This window comes from Phyllostomus hastatus, unplaced genomic scaffold, assembly GCF_019186645.2.
Source record: "Phyllostomus hastatus isolate PE091 unplaced genomic scaffold, TTU_PhHast_1.1 phas_contig_524, whole genome shotgun sequence".
Lineage (NCBI taxonomy): Eukaryota > Metazoa > Chordata > Mammalia > Chiroptera > Phyllostomidae > Phyllostomus > Phyllostomus hastatus.
The window spans coordinates 15,484,952-15,502,494 of NW_025333900.1; the positions used below are offsets into that span (position 1 = coordinate 15,484,952).

General features: G+C 36.7%; 1 protein-coding gene across 4 annotated transcripts in view; it reads left to right on the top strand.

Annotated features, from left to right (window-relative positions):
- The first annotated feature begins 230 nt into the window (after positions 1–230).
- Positions 231–17,543, top strand: part of ZNF644 (zinc finger protein 644) — a 96,624-nt gene continuing 79,311 nt past the window's right edge. For 2 of the 4 annotated variants that reach the window (XM_045846997.1, XM_045846996.1), the window contains exons 1-2: positions 231–518; positions 16,286–16,483. The gene's annotated coding sequence lies outside the window, so the exon portion shown is untranslated. Of the gene's footprint in view, positions 519–16,285; positions 16,588–17,543 lie in introns of all 4 variants that reach the window. The other 2 variants (XM_045846995.1, XM_045846999.1) reach the window with 2 other exon arrangements.

Consider the following 17,543-nt stretch of genomic DNA (forward strand, 5'->3'; position numbering starts at 1 on the left):
TCTTCAGTTTTTTTCCTAAAGAGTAGGAAAGGCAAAGGAATCTTGGCTCGTTAGTAATTGTGGAAATCAAATATTGGTCTGTTCCACCTTAAAGGGCCTAGGCTTGCATAAGTATGTGGGTCTTGCAGAGTTTGGGCACCACCATATTTGGAGCGTGCCTACTTTGGGGCGGGAACCTCCTTGAGAGAGATTAGGTCAGCGTTGGGGGAGGTGACCTTGTTTGCCTTCTGGCACCCGACAACAGAGGTCCACTGTTTCTGCTGCCCTGTTTCTCTAATTGGCCCTGACGCTCCTCCACCTTGAAGCTGCCCACGAGCTTTTCACTGGCCACCCCCGCGGCCCTCAGCTCGGTAGAGGCGGGAAAGCCGCGCGCCTGCGCCGTGAGAACCGGGGCCGGAGGCGAAAAGCGGGGCGCGGAGGGGGGCCGTAGGAGCCGAGTAGCGTACAGAGCGGCGTGTGACGCGGGGACGCCGCGCGCTCCCAACGTCGCCCCGGTTTGACGCACACGGCACCAAACTGTGAGTTTCAGGGTTATTTGGTCGGATTCGCTGGGGCCGGAGTGGGTTTTGGGCCTTTGGGCTGTGGCGGCGGCGGGACTGAGGGTGGCGGAAGAAGTTCGGGGACGCGGCCTTTGGCGCTTGGGCCCGAGGAGCTACGCCCTAGGCTGGGTCCCAACCATCCGAAAGGACGCATTTTGCCGCACAGGCTAAGATGGCGGCGGCAGCGGAGGAGGCGGAGTTGGTGCTACACAAGGAGCCCGGGACCCGGGTTCGGGGAGGCGGCGGCCGCGGGGGGCCTCGGAGCCTGAGTTGAGAGGCGGCCACCGCCTCGGGGCGGGACTCGGCGGAGGCAGTGGGGGGAGGATCTTTCAACGGCGGCGTCTGAGGATCCGGTAGCGGACACAAAGGGGCTGAGCTGGGCTCTAGACTTGGGGGTTTTGTTTAGTCACATGAAGCCGACCAGCCAGTGAGCAGTAGGGGGAAAGGGCCGAGATCTGGCCCGGGCCCTGGCGGCTTGGGAAGCCTGGCGGTCGCCATTGCAACGCACTGAGTAACGGGGCAGTCCGAGAGCAGTACCAGCCCCTCTCTGCGAGCTGCTAGGGCTTGATCAGAAGCACCAGCTCTGGCGTTAACTGTACACATCCTTCCCCTAACGTGGGACCAGGACCGCATAGTCCTCCCCTCCCCCCCATTCTACAAGATCTCATGCCGCTAGGTGCCCGGGAAGTAACAGCAAGAGGTAAATGGCTCAAAGTGTTTGGGTTGCCAGGGGCTTGGTGGGTTTCCAGCTAAAGCTTTTTGCTTCTCTAGGTCTGATTCCCTGGCCTTTGTGTCCCTGGGAGCTTAATCTCTGCCAGAGGAAAGCAGGTGTGCTCCACTTCTCCCGTGAACCTGAAGATGAGTTGTCCCAGACCCTTCCTTCTCAGTGATTGGAAACTTAGGTGGTGGAGCTAAAGGTTTCTTGTTACGAGACTTCCGCAGACGACTCTCGTGTTGGGATGCATCCATGGTTTAGCAACATTAGTGGAAAACTTTTCTTGAACTGTTTTAAGTAATATTGCCATAAATTTAGTTGTTACAAAACTTTTTATGTTTAGACTTAAAATTTTATGTGATCATTAAGAAGTACTCAAGAAGGAATAAACACAGTTGGGGGCCTGAATGATGGCCCTCTTTTGTATACCAATTAATAATTTCAACAGAAATACCAAAACACCGTCTATTCTGGCCAGTCCTGACTAATGCCAGGCTTGTTGCATCTGGATGATAGATTAGGTTTGCTTTAATAGAATGGAGCCTGGCTGCAGTAGTTTAGTTAGGTATTTTTTTTGTCCTACAAAAAGGAAAACATTTCAAAAAAATAGACAACTCATATTGCTCAAAGAAAGGAATCTGTCTGGCTGTTTGCCTTCAGTGCCATGTGTAAGTATCCAGGGAATTTGATGGCTGCAATATTCCTTGGTAGGTTTGGTGAGAAAAGATTAGTTTTTATAAAGAAATAATTTAGAACTATTTTATAGGTGAAACATGAATGCTTGACTAATATTAATAAAATGATATGTGTATATTGCTGTTAAAGTCATGGCAGTGTAAGTTTTAGAATTTCTAACGATTTAAAGTTATACTGCACTTATGGCTACACTGTACTTTGTATATTGGTATTAACTAATATTCTAAGTACAAAATTAGAAAACAATCTTTTGGCCAGGCACATTAACAAATTAAAATAATTAAAATGATTGAAAGGATACTCAAACACATTGCAGTCACTAAAGTTCAAATTAAAATGGAAACTTTTCAGTTTTACCGAAAACTTTTTCTTTTCTCTCCCCCCTAGATTTTCCCTGTTAGCTTTTCTCCTAACAGAAGAATCTTGCATTAATGAATAGGAGTTATATTAACATTGGCAAAATGTATTACTGAATCATACAGTTTTAGAGTAGAAGGAATCTCACAACAATTAGTCTTTTATGCTATATTAAGGGTCAGAGATGATTTTTAGTGGCATAATGGAAAATTGCCTCTTAGCTTCTTTCCCATTACTCTTTTCTTTGGATATGTTGCTGGGATGAGAAGACAACTGTCTGGATCTATTAGTTAAATAAAACAAGGGAGTGTGTTTGAGAATACCTGTTAATTAGATACCATTATATTAATGAGAACTTATGTGAGACTAAGTTAAAAACTTGTATAACATGAGATGACTTAGTTTTTAAAATGATTTTCAGTGAAGCATTCAGATACCAGATAACAGACATTTCAGGTATTTTGCAGGGCTGTCCACGCTTTTGGTGTCTGGGCCACACAGGAAGAAAAGTTGTCTTGGGCCACACATTAAATACATTGTGACATGTAATCACACACAAAAAATCTCATAATATTTTAAGAAATTATATGATTTTGTGCTCGGTCGCATTCATAACCATCCTGGATACATACCGCCTAGGGGCCGCAGGTTGGACACCCCTAGAGCAATATTTTTGAATTTTGGGGTTTTCAAAAAGCAGTTTTGACCCTGAACTTAAAAAGCAAACACGTAGCTTGATGAAGTTCTTTTGAGGAGTTTGAAATAACTATCATTACTATCAGTTATTACATAAGAAATTAGATGCTGAAAACAGTGGTGCTAGTGCCTTGTGTTTTGTAATAGCATTTTGTGTAAATGGACATGCCACTTTGGCCCTAGTTAAAAACAACTTAAGACTAATTACTGCTATGGAGTGGTAGATCTGTAAGATCTGTTAAGAAATTCAACAAGTAGTGAAATCATTTATGGTGGGACACGAGAGTTATCTTTAACTTTGAGTATCACATTAAGCAAAAACAGTTGTTTTTAGGTTTTAAAGCTTTTATGGTCATTTAAGGTGCATTTAAATTACTGACTTTTCTAAGAAAGTAGATAAGCTATTTAAAAAATTTTTTAACCATATGTGAGTAGATTTAATTACATGCTAGCCTTGTGATAATTGGGAATACTGCCAGATTATTTGTAGTTATAAAGTGAGTTCATCACCTGCAAAGCTTAACATATTTTGCAGGTTTCATTTGTCATTCAGGTTATACAAGGGAGAGTTTTTTTGTGGTTGAATGGAGAGTGTTGGGTAGCAGGAGGAGAAAAGAATGACTGAAGGACAGCCACTAAAAGCGACTGGGGGTTACCTGCAATTTAGAGAAATTAGTTGTCAGAAAAAATCAGGTTCACCTTTCTCTCCTAAATACACTGTTAGTGTTTCGAGTTACTATTTAGACTCTCAGGTTGTGATTCCAAAGGAAAAGAGTGGGTCTTAGTCTTGTAGGAATGTTTTTCTCATAACAGCTTTGCAGGCAGATCTTAAAGCAGCCGTAGTTCACCAAATGTAGAAATTCATATGTTGAATTATGTAGCCCTATTTTTTTATAGAACACTAATTTTAGGAGTCCTTTTTAAAAAAAGTTCTTAATTTTTAAAAAAATTGATAGCCCTATAAAATAAAACAATAAAAGATAGCTACTATAATATTTTGGATAGATATTCAAATAAGCTCTAATGTTTTTACATTTATTAACCTGGTGTAGTGTTTTTATGTAGAGAATCTGTAAATACTGCACAAAGTTAATGAGATATATCATTAACTGAAGCAGTTCTAGAAGTAGTGTCTTTTAATTCAGGTTTATTAGAGGGGAATGCTGCTTTCAATGGTGTGCACCATTTACACAATTGAATTTTGAGAGAATTGAGAATAATCAAACTGATTCTAGCACTGGCTCACCCTGCTGGTTGGCTCAAGTATTTCTCTTCCTTGCCATTTTTAAAACAAAACAAAACCACAAAGGTCACTTGAGACTCAGAAGGTAGAACACCAAATTCAACAAATAGTCTTTTCTTCAGGGAAATGGAGTCTCCATGAAAAAAGGGCCTCAGTTGCTCTCATGTTTAATTTTTTTCTTAGATCTTCCAAAGTTGAACTGTGGAGTTACTGTCCTCTTTGATTTTATCAGAAACTTTTACATGATTATGGAGAGATGGTATGCTTTCCTTTTAAATTTAGGACATCCTTTGGTAATTGAGAGATGTTAGCAAGAAAAGCAAAAGTCTTGTGAGTAACTTTCCAGGAGGAGAAAAGCAAAGGACTTCATGCCAGGGCAGAAGCAGTAGCAGTGCACATTTCTCTTGAATGGGGGGAAAGCAAGATTGGATTAAGATTGTTGTCTCTAAAAGATTTCCTTTATATTCTCCCTCTACTAATTGTTTTTCTAATACTCTGTCTACAAGCTGTAGCTTTTCCATTTTATTTGGGATTCTAGGAACTGTGATCTTGTAAGTAACTGTGAAAAGTACAGATGTGATTTGTTTCTTGAAATTTAAGTCTGTTAAATTGAGATTGTGGTACAGTTGAATTTGGTTGCAGAGATACAGATTATAGGTATTGCCTTTTGCCTATGTATTGAAGTTGAAAATACAGCCTCTAAGTTTCCTGTACAGAGTTTGGAAACTTAAATGTTATGAGCCAAACAGGTAATTAAAAATAAAAAAAAACTAATAAAGTGTTAGGATTAAAGTAATTCATAGTCTACAAAGTATATTTATCTGTATTTTATCAATTATCAAATTTTTTAAAGATTAACATTTTTATCCTTTCATAGAGTTTATCCTTTTACTCGAAAGCTCAATGCATATCTTTTTCATCAGTTTCTTGAGGAAGATGTCAAATATAATTAGTACTTATAAAAAACACCATTTATTGGGGAGGGGTGATTTCCAATTGTTGAGTGATTTGTGTATGTGGGTAAAACCTTGCCAAAGTAGGAATTCATTGCCTGTTGCTTACTTGTCACTTACCAAATATTATACACATAGACTCACAAACATACATATGTGTGTGTTTACACACACAGAAAATGAGAGTTGCATTTATAATTATATATAAATAAAGAGGCAGGATGAAATAAGGTTTAAAAGTGTAAGCCTTAAAGTAAAATTGGTGGGTCTAAAATCTAGCTCTGTGAGTGAGCACTAAGCAAGTGGATTTAATGATAATACAATGTATGTAATTCATATAAAGTCCTTAGCTTTCTGGTACAAAATGAATGCTAAGTATATGTCATCTTTTAGAGTAATAATAATTATTACTGTTGTTTAATTATTTTTCTACAGTAACTTGCAATTTTCACCTGAGAGTGATTTGAATTTGTATACTTTTGCCAATGTTTCATTTTTAGACTCCTGTCTACAAAGGCAAGGTTGTTATAAAGGAAGTCAGGTAGGTATCACACTGCCTTCTCCAGTTTTAGCAATTCAGTATTTTAGGGACACATTCCCTTTTATGACCGTCAGCTGATGAATAAATGTGCTGGGGAATGAGTACATTTTATTTAGTGAAGTTATTTTCCAACCAGTGTGTTAGTTTATCTTTGTTACAACATCCTAAATTTCTTCATCCTTTAAATCTTTGATCATGAGGATGATGGTGACCATTTCTCAGTAGAGAGAAAAGAGTGTGTGGCTATGTGTATTTATATGTAATGTACATATGGACGAGAGTGAGAAGTAGCTTCAACAGTAGCTAGATTGGGGAGAGAAATACTGTTTTTTCATGCTTAGTGTGAATTGGGAATTTTCCCAAACATCATTTCCTTTTGCCATTTTTCTCTCCATGCTTTTCTTTAGTTTGAATGTATCTGTGCTGGTATGGTCTTAAATTTATTTCCCCCTTAATTTTCTTCTACTGTCTAGCTGCCCTACTACCAACACAAATATTAGGTCGTTTTTAAAAAATTGTAAAAGGCAGTAGTAAAAGTAATTTTAAGTTCACATGATGGATGTGAATATGAAACACTAGAAGTTTCATATTTGCTTAAAAAGTATTTTCAGCAGTTTGGAAAATGAAGGGGGAAAATTTCACTCTAATCTTAATCTAATCACCATCATATAATCATTAGTATTAAAGGAAAAGGAGATAAAACTGACATTAATTAAGCATCCGTGGGTGTTCCTTCCAGTAATACTGTGATGTATACATATATTCCCATTTTACATGAAAGGAAACAAACTCAGACTCAGGTCACAAAGATAATAAATAGTAGAGCAGCCGAGTTTAAATCTAGGTGTATCTTGATTCTACATATGAGACTTTTGTTCTGCTTTCCTATCCTTTCTGTGTATCTATCCTTTACTCCAGGGATTTTCAACCCTTTTCATCTCATGGTGCACATAAACTAATTACTAAAATTCTGCAGCTCACCAAAAAATACAGTTTTTGCTGATCTGGCAAAAAAAAACGGGTATAACTTTGATTCATTTACACTGTACAGCTATTGGGTTGGCTATTGTCATATTTTTTATTTGACTTAAATTAAGGGAAAAGAGGTCAGTGCCCCTTACTAGATAGTCAGGTGTTGCATGTTTCAAAAATTCTTGTGGCACACCAGTGTGCCTCTTGCGGAATACCAGTGTGCCTTCCGTGACACACCATTTGAAAATTGTTGTTTTTACTTAATTATATAATTTATAAGTTTTATCTCTTACTTAAAAACTTAATACACATTTTTTTTGCCTATCATCATTTCAAGTTGTGTCTTACTGCCCACACTGTTTATTCAGACCACCATATAAAGACTCTTTGTCTTGGCTGCTGGACGTTGGTATGGTGATATTGGTTAAAATGGAAACCGCCTTTTTTTTTACTGGGTGACTAAGATGAAAAATAATCCAGCTTTATCAGAACTAATACTCTGGGATTAGAACTGCTACTGGTTTAATAATACTATCTATCCTTTCTGGTGGGACATTAACTCAGATTTGATATGTGTAAATGGAGATGGCATTTTCAATTTATAGCCTGTATGAAAACAGAACTTTTCTTGTATTTTTACACTTTGAAATGCCTTAAGCTTTCTTTGTCAAAAATCTTTCAAAAGTTATATTAAATAGGCACTTAAATCCTGTTTAGTGATTATTAGTAATTCCTAATTTAATCAACTGTATGAAAGGAAGAAAGTTTAATACTGAATTTTTACACTCTCATTGGGTGGATGACATACACTAAAAGATAATTTGTGGGGCATTTATAAATAGATGTATAGGTCAGCACTGCCCAAAGAGATATGTCACAAATGTGGTTTAAAATTTTCTATATCTACATTAAAAAATAAAAAGAAATAGTAAAAGTAATTCTATTAATGTATTTTACTTAATGTAGTATATTTAAAACATTTCAATATGTTAACATGATTGAGATATTTTACTTTTTGTCCTATACCATGTCTTCAGAATCCAGTGTGTGTGTGTGTGTGTGTGTGTGTGTGTGTGTGTTAAAAAGATTTTATTTATTTCTTTTTAGAGAGAGGGTAAGGGAGGGAGAAAGAGAGGGAGAGAAACATCGATGTGAGAGAGAAACATCTATCGGCTGCCTATCGCACGCGCCCCATCCAGGGACTGAACCTGCAACCCAGGCATGTGCCCTGACCAGGAATCGAACTGGCAACTCCTTCGCTTTGCAGGACGACACCCAACCAACTGAGCCACACCTGCCAGGGTCCAGTGTGTGTTTCTTAAGGCACACCTCAACTCAAGTGCTAGACTCTAAGTGCTTCGTAGTCATATATACTATATTGAACAGTGCAGATTATAGAACATTCTATACAAGAATGGAGAAAGGATTAAAAATTGGATAAAGTATAGCTGAGAAAAGAATATGCTGGAGAAGAACACTCCTACAAAGTGGTGGGCATTTAAGTGGGAGATACAATTTGAAACTAGATAATAGAGTGACTTGAATCCAGCTTAGGGAATTTGGTTTGTATGGGGGTGGTGTGTGTGTGTGTGTGAGAGAGTAAGAGTGAGTGAGAGAGAGAGAGAGAGAGAGAGAGAGAGAGAGAGAATGTTGGAGGGTGCCTAATCCATGTCCTGTTCGTGAACACTTGAATGAATATTGAATTCATATTTGTGAATTAATAAGTGCAAAATAAAAATTCTGGAATAATACTAAAAAAGCCTTGTGGATTTTCTAAAAAGAGTTGCTTTTAAGGGAATATTTGTGTTCTGTGTTAGCAATATGATGAAGACGAGAACTGAGATAAGGTTTTTAGATTTGACCATTACTGATGACTTGTTTTTTAATGTTTTATTTAGATACAGTTTACGTGCAGAGAAGTGCACAGATTTTATGAGTACAGCTCAGTGAAATTTTACATATAAAAATACCCAGGTACCTTCCATTCCCATCAAGATAATGTAATGTTTTCTACACAGAAAAAGGTGCCTTGTGCCTTCTATTAATTCCCCTTTAAAAAAAGAACCATTATCCTGACCTCCATTATAAATAAGTTTGGCTTATTTTTTAACTTGCTTATGGCATATTTTGTCCTCCTTTTCAAGGGTAATGAGAACTGATTCTAATTTGTCTATTTTCTGCCCTTGTTCGTCATGGTGTGAATTTGGATATAAATCAGGTGATAGGTAGTTGGTACTGTGGCCCTTCTGTTTTTTTTTTTCCAGTGTTGTTTATGTGAAGACTAGAGAGATGTTTCTTAGTTTTCATGAATAGTAACCCTTTAGAGGTTAGCTTTATGGCTAGAAAATTTGTTTAGTAGTATGTAGAGACTAAAATTGCTTACACAGATAATACAGTTGTCGGGCTTGCTTTTATTACAGTATTCTCTAGGCATATAGCCAAGAAGCAGGTAGAGGAGGGCTTGGATTGCCTCCTTATATAGATGTCTTTTGGAACCTCTTTAATAGTAGTTTCTAGGCATTATGTAAGTTAACTTTCAGGCATTTCAGGTTATTTAATAAGGTATTTGAGTATTTCTGATTGTGATTGTAGGGGTAGGAGTAAATTGATGTATGTTATGTTTACAGGTAAGTATCCGCCCTCAACCAGAAAGATTTTGACATTTCTTATGAGTAAAGAACTAGATTGTACCTTAATGATAGTTGCACAAAAGGCTAATATCCATGAAGGACACTTTATAAAATGCAAACTGAAATGGAATTATGATTTTTATTTCTAGTGCTTTAATCAGTTTTATTTTTCAAATGGAAATAATGGTTACAGCATTGTTTTTCATAATTATTGAGGAGCGGAAGCTTTATTTTAGTGTAAAAATAAGTACTTTCAGGAGAAGGATTTTTTTTCCTGAAATATATGTTATTAAAAGTACGCCCTGGCTGGTGTAGCTCAGTGGATTGAGCGCGGGCTGCGGACCAAAGTGTTGAGGGTTCATTTCCCAGTCAGGGTACATGCCTGGGTTGCAGGCCATGACCCCCAGCAACCGCACATTGATGTTTCTCTCTCTCTCTCTCTCCCTCCCTCCCTCCCTTCCCTCTCTAAAGATAAATAAATAAAATCTTTAAAAAAAAGTATATAACAATGAATATATGTATCTTTATTCCAGTATGCCTAACTTTGAAGAATAGATTTATTAATTGTGCAGAAATGGACATGAAAATACTTTCTCGTTAACATTTGGATTATGAAAGCAAATATATAAAGAAGTTTTGTGTTTTTTGAATTTGTAGTAAGTTTGTTTAATATATATACTCTTGTTCCAAGAACTTTAATAGTTGTCTTGAAATAAAACCTCATGTCAGCTTTTTTAATATAGGTTTTATATTTGACATGTATAGAAGGCTAAATCAAAATTGGTTAGATTAGACATTGAAAAATACGTTATCTACAATATATTAAGACTTTAAATGATACCTTTTTGGGGATTGGATTTCAAAAATTAAAAAACCAATTAGAATGCTATTAACAGCTTTAAGAGATGGCTTTATGTAGAAAAAATACACTTAAAGGTATGTTCTATGTTTTTGTGTTGTTTTGACAAAAATGAGTGATATATTTGAGTTTTGGGAGATTCGATTTTTTTTTGTCTTCAGAAAAACTTTGTTTATCTGGTTGTATTTTCTCTAACCTTTGCTTGTTTTGCATTAGTTATACAAATTCATTTATTAGGGTAAAAATGCAGATATACACAGCAAACAATATGGTTCCTGCTCCAAAGATCTCATGATCTTAGATGAGCACTTAACAGAAAACATTTAAATTACTGAGCTGATATAAAATAATATGCATGATATATAGTAAGACTGAATTAATAAAGCTTCTTGGCAAAGGTAATACTTTACATACATTTTGCAAAAGTGGTCTGTATAGATTGGTGAGAGGGAAGGGAATATCATCTAGGGGGAGGGCATGTCGAGAATTGTGAAATGCAGGCATTTTCTTTGTTTGAAGTAGAGTCTATTTTAAATAAATTTAATGAAAATAAAGTTGATAAGATTGTGACCTAAGCTGGAGGAATCTAAAGAAGTTTGGATTAGAAATTATAAATAAGGAGTTTTACTAAAGGTCATTGAACAGAAATTCAAGAAAAATGAGAAAATTAGCAGCCAGATACAAGATTGGAGAGAAGATTGAAGTGAGAAAGGCCAATTAAGGTTATTGTTTTGGGTTATTTTAAGAGTAGGATGGTAGTTTTAAAATAAAGGTGAAATATATGCCTTTTAAGTGTGTAGTGCAAAATTAAAGTAAGAATGGAACAATTCTGTCTTAGGGTATTGAAAATAAATATACTTGGACACCATTTGCAAGTAAATTATTTTTTAATGTTTAAAAAAAATTTATTTGAGAGAGAGAAAAGGGGGGAGAGAGAAACATCAATTAGTTGCTTCCCATTATGTGCCCCAACAAGTAATTGAACGTGTGACCTAGGTGTGTGCCCTGACCAGGGATCAAAATCTGCAGTCTTCTGTTGTACAGGACAATGCTCCAACCAAATGACCCACTTGGCCAGGTCTACAAGTAAATTATTAACACTAATTGAGGTACATCTGCCTTGTTCTATAAAAAAACTGATGAGTTATTTTAAGTGTGATTTGAAAACTAAGTAAAACTCAAGTTATGACATAGTGGTATTTTCTGAATTGCTAGTATTTTGAACTTAAAAGTATTCAAAATGAATATTGAGAAGACCTTGTAACAGTAGTACAGTATTTTGAATTATAATGGTATATTTTAGCCATGGTTTCAGAGACATTCTAATTGGTATAAGAGTTGGGAAAATGGGAGATAATAAAAATTAGTAATCTGGACTACCAATATTTAAATGTGTTTTAAAATAGTTACTTGTTTTAAAATTTAGGAATAATTGAAAACTTTTATAGAGGGAAAAATCACAAACACAGTTTCTTATGGGCAGTAGTATTTTTTTAACATTTATTGTCTTAAGTTTTTTTAAGTGGAGTTCTAAAAAATTCTTAAATTGAATGTATAGTATTCCTTATAAAAAATAGAAGTATTAGGAAAATATGAAAAAATTGCAGAAGTAATATAATTTAAAGAATCTTTTACTGCCTTTTTTAGAATAAGTAAATACAACAGTGTTTGGGAGTTTAATAGATTCTTAGAATTGTAAGATAGTGTGTCAGTCTCATTTTATGATAAGTTTACATTTTAACTATTCTCACAGTTAATAGAGAATATTCTATTTATAAACTTCAACTTCTTCAGTTTATAAAGAAGTTAGTGAAGTTTCTGGCAATGTGGTAAAATAGGTGCATTTTGTCTCTATCCGAGTTACCTGTGGAAGCAAATTAGCTAAAGCAAAACAGTAGGTTGTCCCATATTGTTACTTGGAAAACAGATTTCATCCACATCTCTGAAACTTGGGGTTTTTGTATAGACAGTATGGGTGAGAAAGGATGACTGCAGAACTATCTCCTGCTCTCTGATTATCCTCATGAACTAGTGGTATGGTAATAGGAAGCTTGCCTGAAAGCTCTGCCCTGAACCTGTTTCTTAAATAGTGTCCTGTTTATACATATTTGTGCTGAACACTTCCTGTAAATAGATGGATCCCCACCTGAGTATGCTGCCTTGGGTCTCTGCTCTGCAAGCTAAAATAATGAAAAATCACTACATGCATGAGGAGAGGGAGCAATTTGAAGGGGATGGGGACTAGGAAACCAAATTGACTTCCATGTACATTGATCCTGCTGAAAGAGCTCACACAGCAGAGAGGTGGAAAAGATGGAGATAACTTTAGCAGCTGTGGTGTAACCAATATTCTTGTGCTATGTGAGTGAATGTCTTAATGGGGCAGCATCATTAACAGTAATACAAATGCTATTCTAAGTAGATGTCTTTTAGTGTGGTGTGACTTGCTTAACTTACTGGTTCATCTTATTTTCCAGGTTCTGTTCACCAATTTCCTATCATTTGACTACCTGGTAGTTTTCCAGTAGGTTTTGCTTAATTTAACTGGAATTGATTTCCTTGCTCACCTTTTCAAATTGGATTAAAAATTCTTACTGTGTGGTTTTATGAATTTTATGTAAGTGAAAATGACACATTGAAAATAAAAGAGTGGCAAAAATACTACTACAGCTTGCAAGTTTCATTGACATCAAAGGCTAAAACCTCTCTAGGACAAAACTTTAGAGTTGAAAAAAAATTTTAATAAAAAAATTAGGGCTACTGAACAGTATCCAGCTTGAACTTAAAAAAAAAAAGCTATGATTAATTTTCTTTAAAGATAATTATTTACAGAGGTGGGGGAAGGAGGGGGAGAGAAACATTAATCGGTTGCCTCTTGCACACACTCCCATCTGGGGGTTAGGCCCACAACCCAGGTGTGTGCCCTGACTGGGAATTGAACTGGTGACTTTTTGGTTTGCCAGACAATGCTCAGGTAGCTGAGCTATGTGAGTCAGGGCCCAGCTTGAACTTTTATGTGATAAACACAAACAAATAAATAGCATTATAGCATATGAAATAGAGTTTCTTTAGAGAAGTTGATAAAACTAGTCTTTTTAGGATAATTTAAGAAATTAAGTAAAAATTACGACCAAATATTTGAGTAGCAATATGCTTTATTTAACAGACATACATCAGACTGTTTCCAGTAGAGAATACACATTCTTTTCAAAGTCCTGTGAATTCTTTTGAAATTGTGCCTTGGGGTTCAATGAGAATTTGCAATTTTAAGTTAGAGAAATTGTATAAGCCGATATTTTTGACTACAGTAGAGTAAAATGATGTTAAAGCCAAAATGATTCTAACTGAATCCAAACTGAATTTAACATTAAAACTGTGTGTCCTATTAGGACTTGAGCTTAAATTTCATACTATTTAGAAATGAACAGCATCATGACGCATCAAAGCTCATAGGTGAATGAATACTCATTTAAACATGGTGGATTAAATACCATATTTTTTTTGCCATCAAAATGGAATTAACTTTGTAAAAATAGGCATAGGGTGTCAACAGCAAGGAAAACTGAAAAGTTGATCACAGAAGCAAAATTTTTTTTAGGAGCTAGAAAGCAAAGATATATAAATAACTATATAAGAAAATTTATTAGTGGGAGAAGGCCTAGAATTGGTGCTATATATAGTCTTGGGATGTTTCAGGTATTCGTTGCTGCAGATACCTTGAAAGAATTGTCTAAATAGTCCATAATAAAAAGCAACACATGGTGCCAGGAAAGGGGTCTCTTCAAGTTTCTTACCTGATGCAAAGAGGATCTATGCTCTTGACAACACTATGCACAGCTTGGCTTTAAGGGTCTCACACTGAAATACTTAGAGAATTGAGTAGAAATCTACATGTTGAACTGGGAATCAACCTGGCCTCTTTTCCCTTACTAGTTCTGAGGATACTGGAAGTTAGGCTTCTAATCCCAGAATGAAAGATTGGAAAATTCATCCTGTTAAGCAGACAGTCAGGAAAAAAGACGAGATAACAACAAATGGGGATCCACCAGGGAGATGGCCCAGACTGATCATCCTACAATGACACCTATTATCTTGGAAATTCTAGCAATTTTTGAGTGTTTCATTTTAAAATATGAGATTGAGGATCATCAAACATTTGAGGGTAACTTCATATGAAAGAAAAGAAGGAAATAGAAACATTTCAGAAAAAAACTTCTTCAGAAAGTTACTGATATCTTTAGAAGTAAGGGGATAATTGTGTCTTTGAAACAAAGAAAGGATGCTCTAAAGGCCAATCAGAAAACAGTGAGCTCTTGGACATTTAGGACAGGAAATAGGATTGGAAATAGAGAGTATGAAACAATACAAGAGTTAAAAATTTAGACTTAAATTCATGGTGCAAGGTTGGAAGATAAAATTGAGAAAACCATAAAGCAGAACAAAAATATGTAGAGTAAAATAAAAGGTCACATTTGGTAAGTTCAATATGTGAAAATTAAGTATTACAGAATAGGAGGAAAATGAATGAAGGAAATCATTTAAGAATAATGGAACAAAAGTTGTGAATTTCCACCTCAAAAGGGCTCCCAGAATGCTTCCAGTACATGATGGTGAAATTTTGGACACCAGAAATAAGGGGAGATTCTAAAAGCTTGGGTATGGAGTGTCTAAAAAAAGACCAGGAGTCACTAACGTTAGTAGGTAATAATGGAATAGTATCTTCAAAATCCTGAAGGGAGTAGGCTAAAAAGCACTGTATTGCAGGAAGTTGCTAGAAGACATGGGTTCCATTAAAATGTTGGGGTAAATAGTAAAGAGAGGATCCAGAGCAGGAGAGAAGTGACCACTTAGGATGATGATAAAGGGTGATGCAAGGAGGTTGGCTTTGCAAGTAGGTCTGAAGAGTAGTCAGTTTGGGAGGGGACAGAGGGATTTAGATGGTAGGTCTAGAAACAAACACTAGTAGAATTTCTGTGACTGTACATAGGGGATATTTATCTGTAGTTTCCTGTGATTTTGTGTAGTTTTGTTACGAAGGTAATGGTCTCAAAATGAGTTAGTGAATGTTTCTCCTTTTTCTGTTTTTTGAAAGAGTTTGGGAAAGATTGGTATGAATTCTTTAAGCACTTGGTTTAAAGGTACATTTCACCAGAGAAGCCATCTGGTCCTGGGTTACCTTATGGGAAGTTTTTTCATTACTCCCTCAGTCTCTTTACTTGTGGTAGGTGTATTCATATTTTCTGTGTTGTCTTGATCAGATTCAGTATTTGTGGGTTTTTTTCTGGGAATTTATTTCATTCAGATTACCTGTTGCCACTTAAAATTTCTTATTATAAGGTCGGTGGTAAGGACCCTGTGTTCATTCCTGATTGTAATAATTGTCTTTTTTTCATGGTGAGCCTGGCTGAAGGTTTGTCAATTTTGTTGCTATTTTCAAAGACCCAACTTACTATTACTGATTTTTCTCTATTATTTTTAAATTCAGTTTTTTTAAATTTATGGCATAGTCCTTGTTTTATTCGTCTCTCTGCTTTGGGTGTAGTTTGCTCTTTTTCAGTTTTTTTTTTTTTAGGTAGAAGTTTAGGTTATTGATTTGAGGGGTTTTTTTTAAATGTAGGTATATATAACTATAAATTTCCCTTTAAACATTGCTTTCATTTCATCCCTTAAGTTTTGGTGTATTATGTTTTTGTATTCACCTCAACATATTTTAAAGTTTTTATTTATTTTTAAAGCAAGGGGAAGGGAGGGAGAAAGAGGGACAGTTGTCAGTGTATGGTTTCCTTGCGTGTGCCCCAACTGGGGACCTGGCCTGCAACCCAGGCATGTGCCCTGACGGAATCAAACTGACAACCCTTCAGTTCACAGGCCAGCACTCAAGCCACTGAGCCACACCAGACAGGGCTATATTTTATAATTAACCATGTGGGTTTTTTTCTTTGACCTGTTGGTTATTTAGGAGTTGGTTACTTGATTTCCACATGTTTGTTAATTTCCCAGATTTCCTTCTTATTTATTTCTAGTCTAATTTCATTTTGTTTGGAGAACATATTGTTTGATTTAATTTCTTTCAAATTTATTTAGGCTTGTTTTAAGGCCTAATATCTGGTCTGTGCTGGAAAATGTGCACTTGAGAAGAAAGCATGTTCAGCTGTGGAGTGTTCCTTATATGAGGTCTGTCCAGAAGATATCCAGCCATGTAATATGAAAAATAGAGACATTTATTGAAGAAGATAGAAGAAGCATTGGACATAGGATAATGAAGCTTCAGTTCCCTTCACAGTAAGCACCTTGGGACCTCATATAGTTCTCCCAGTTGCCATGAGCTGCCTCTTCATATTTTCCTGAATCTTCATTGACCGTCTGAAATCTCTTCCTTTTCAAAGGTGATTTAGTTTTGGGAAAAGCCAGAAGACTTGGGGTGCCAAATCTGGGCCTGGGGGTGCTGGGTCACCTGGGTGATTTGATGTTTTGCCAAAAAACTCTGCACGAGATGTGATGCATGAGTGGGCACATTGTTGTGTTGAAGCTGCCAGTCACCAGTTGCTCATAGCTGTGGCCTTCTAAATCATCCAAGTAGTTTCTATAGAGGAATGTTCAAGCTTAATGCAAAATTTGATGCAGATTCATTGCTCTACAGGCTGAGTCATTTTGAATGCCATAGCCACAAAGTACACATGGTACACATGCTCAGTCAGTGGCATCTACTGCCCCACTGACTAGTATGGTGAAGTGTCATTGTTCACACATGTGCATTCCAGTCCACTCTCCTTGGCTGCCAGGTTACATCGATGTCGCATAAGTTGTTCTCATTATAACCAACGGCTGGAGTTTTTCTGGACAGGCCTTGATATTGGAGCTTTTCTAAGACTCCAGTTTTGCTTTATAAGTTTTTTTGACCAGTTTATTTTTTGTCTCAATTGTTATCCACTGCCCTCAGTCAGCTGTAATATTAACAATGTCCTCTGATTGCTTTTTTTTTTAAGATTTTTTTAGAGGGGAAGAGAGGGAGAAAGGGAAAGAAACATCAATGTGTGATTGCCTCTCACAGTGCCCCCTACTGGGCACCTGGCCCACAACCCAGGCATGTGCCCTGACTGGAATTGAACTGGTGACCCCCTGGTTCCCAGGCCCATGCTCAATCCACTGAGCCACACCAGCCAGGGCTTCTCTGATTGTTTTTGACAAACACCTTTAGGAAAAAGAATTTTTGCACTGGTTAAGTTCTGAGTCAGGTCAAATTAGTATAGGTTTGGGTGTAGGGGCTTCTGTGACACTACTAAATTTGTCAAATAATGACAGTCCTTGGGGAATGGGGTAGTAAGAGAGCTTCCACACCTCA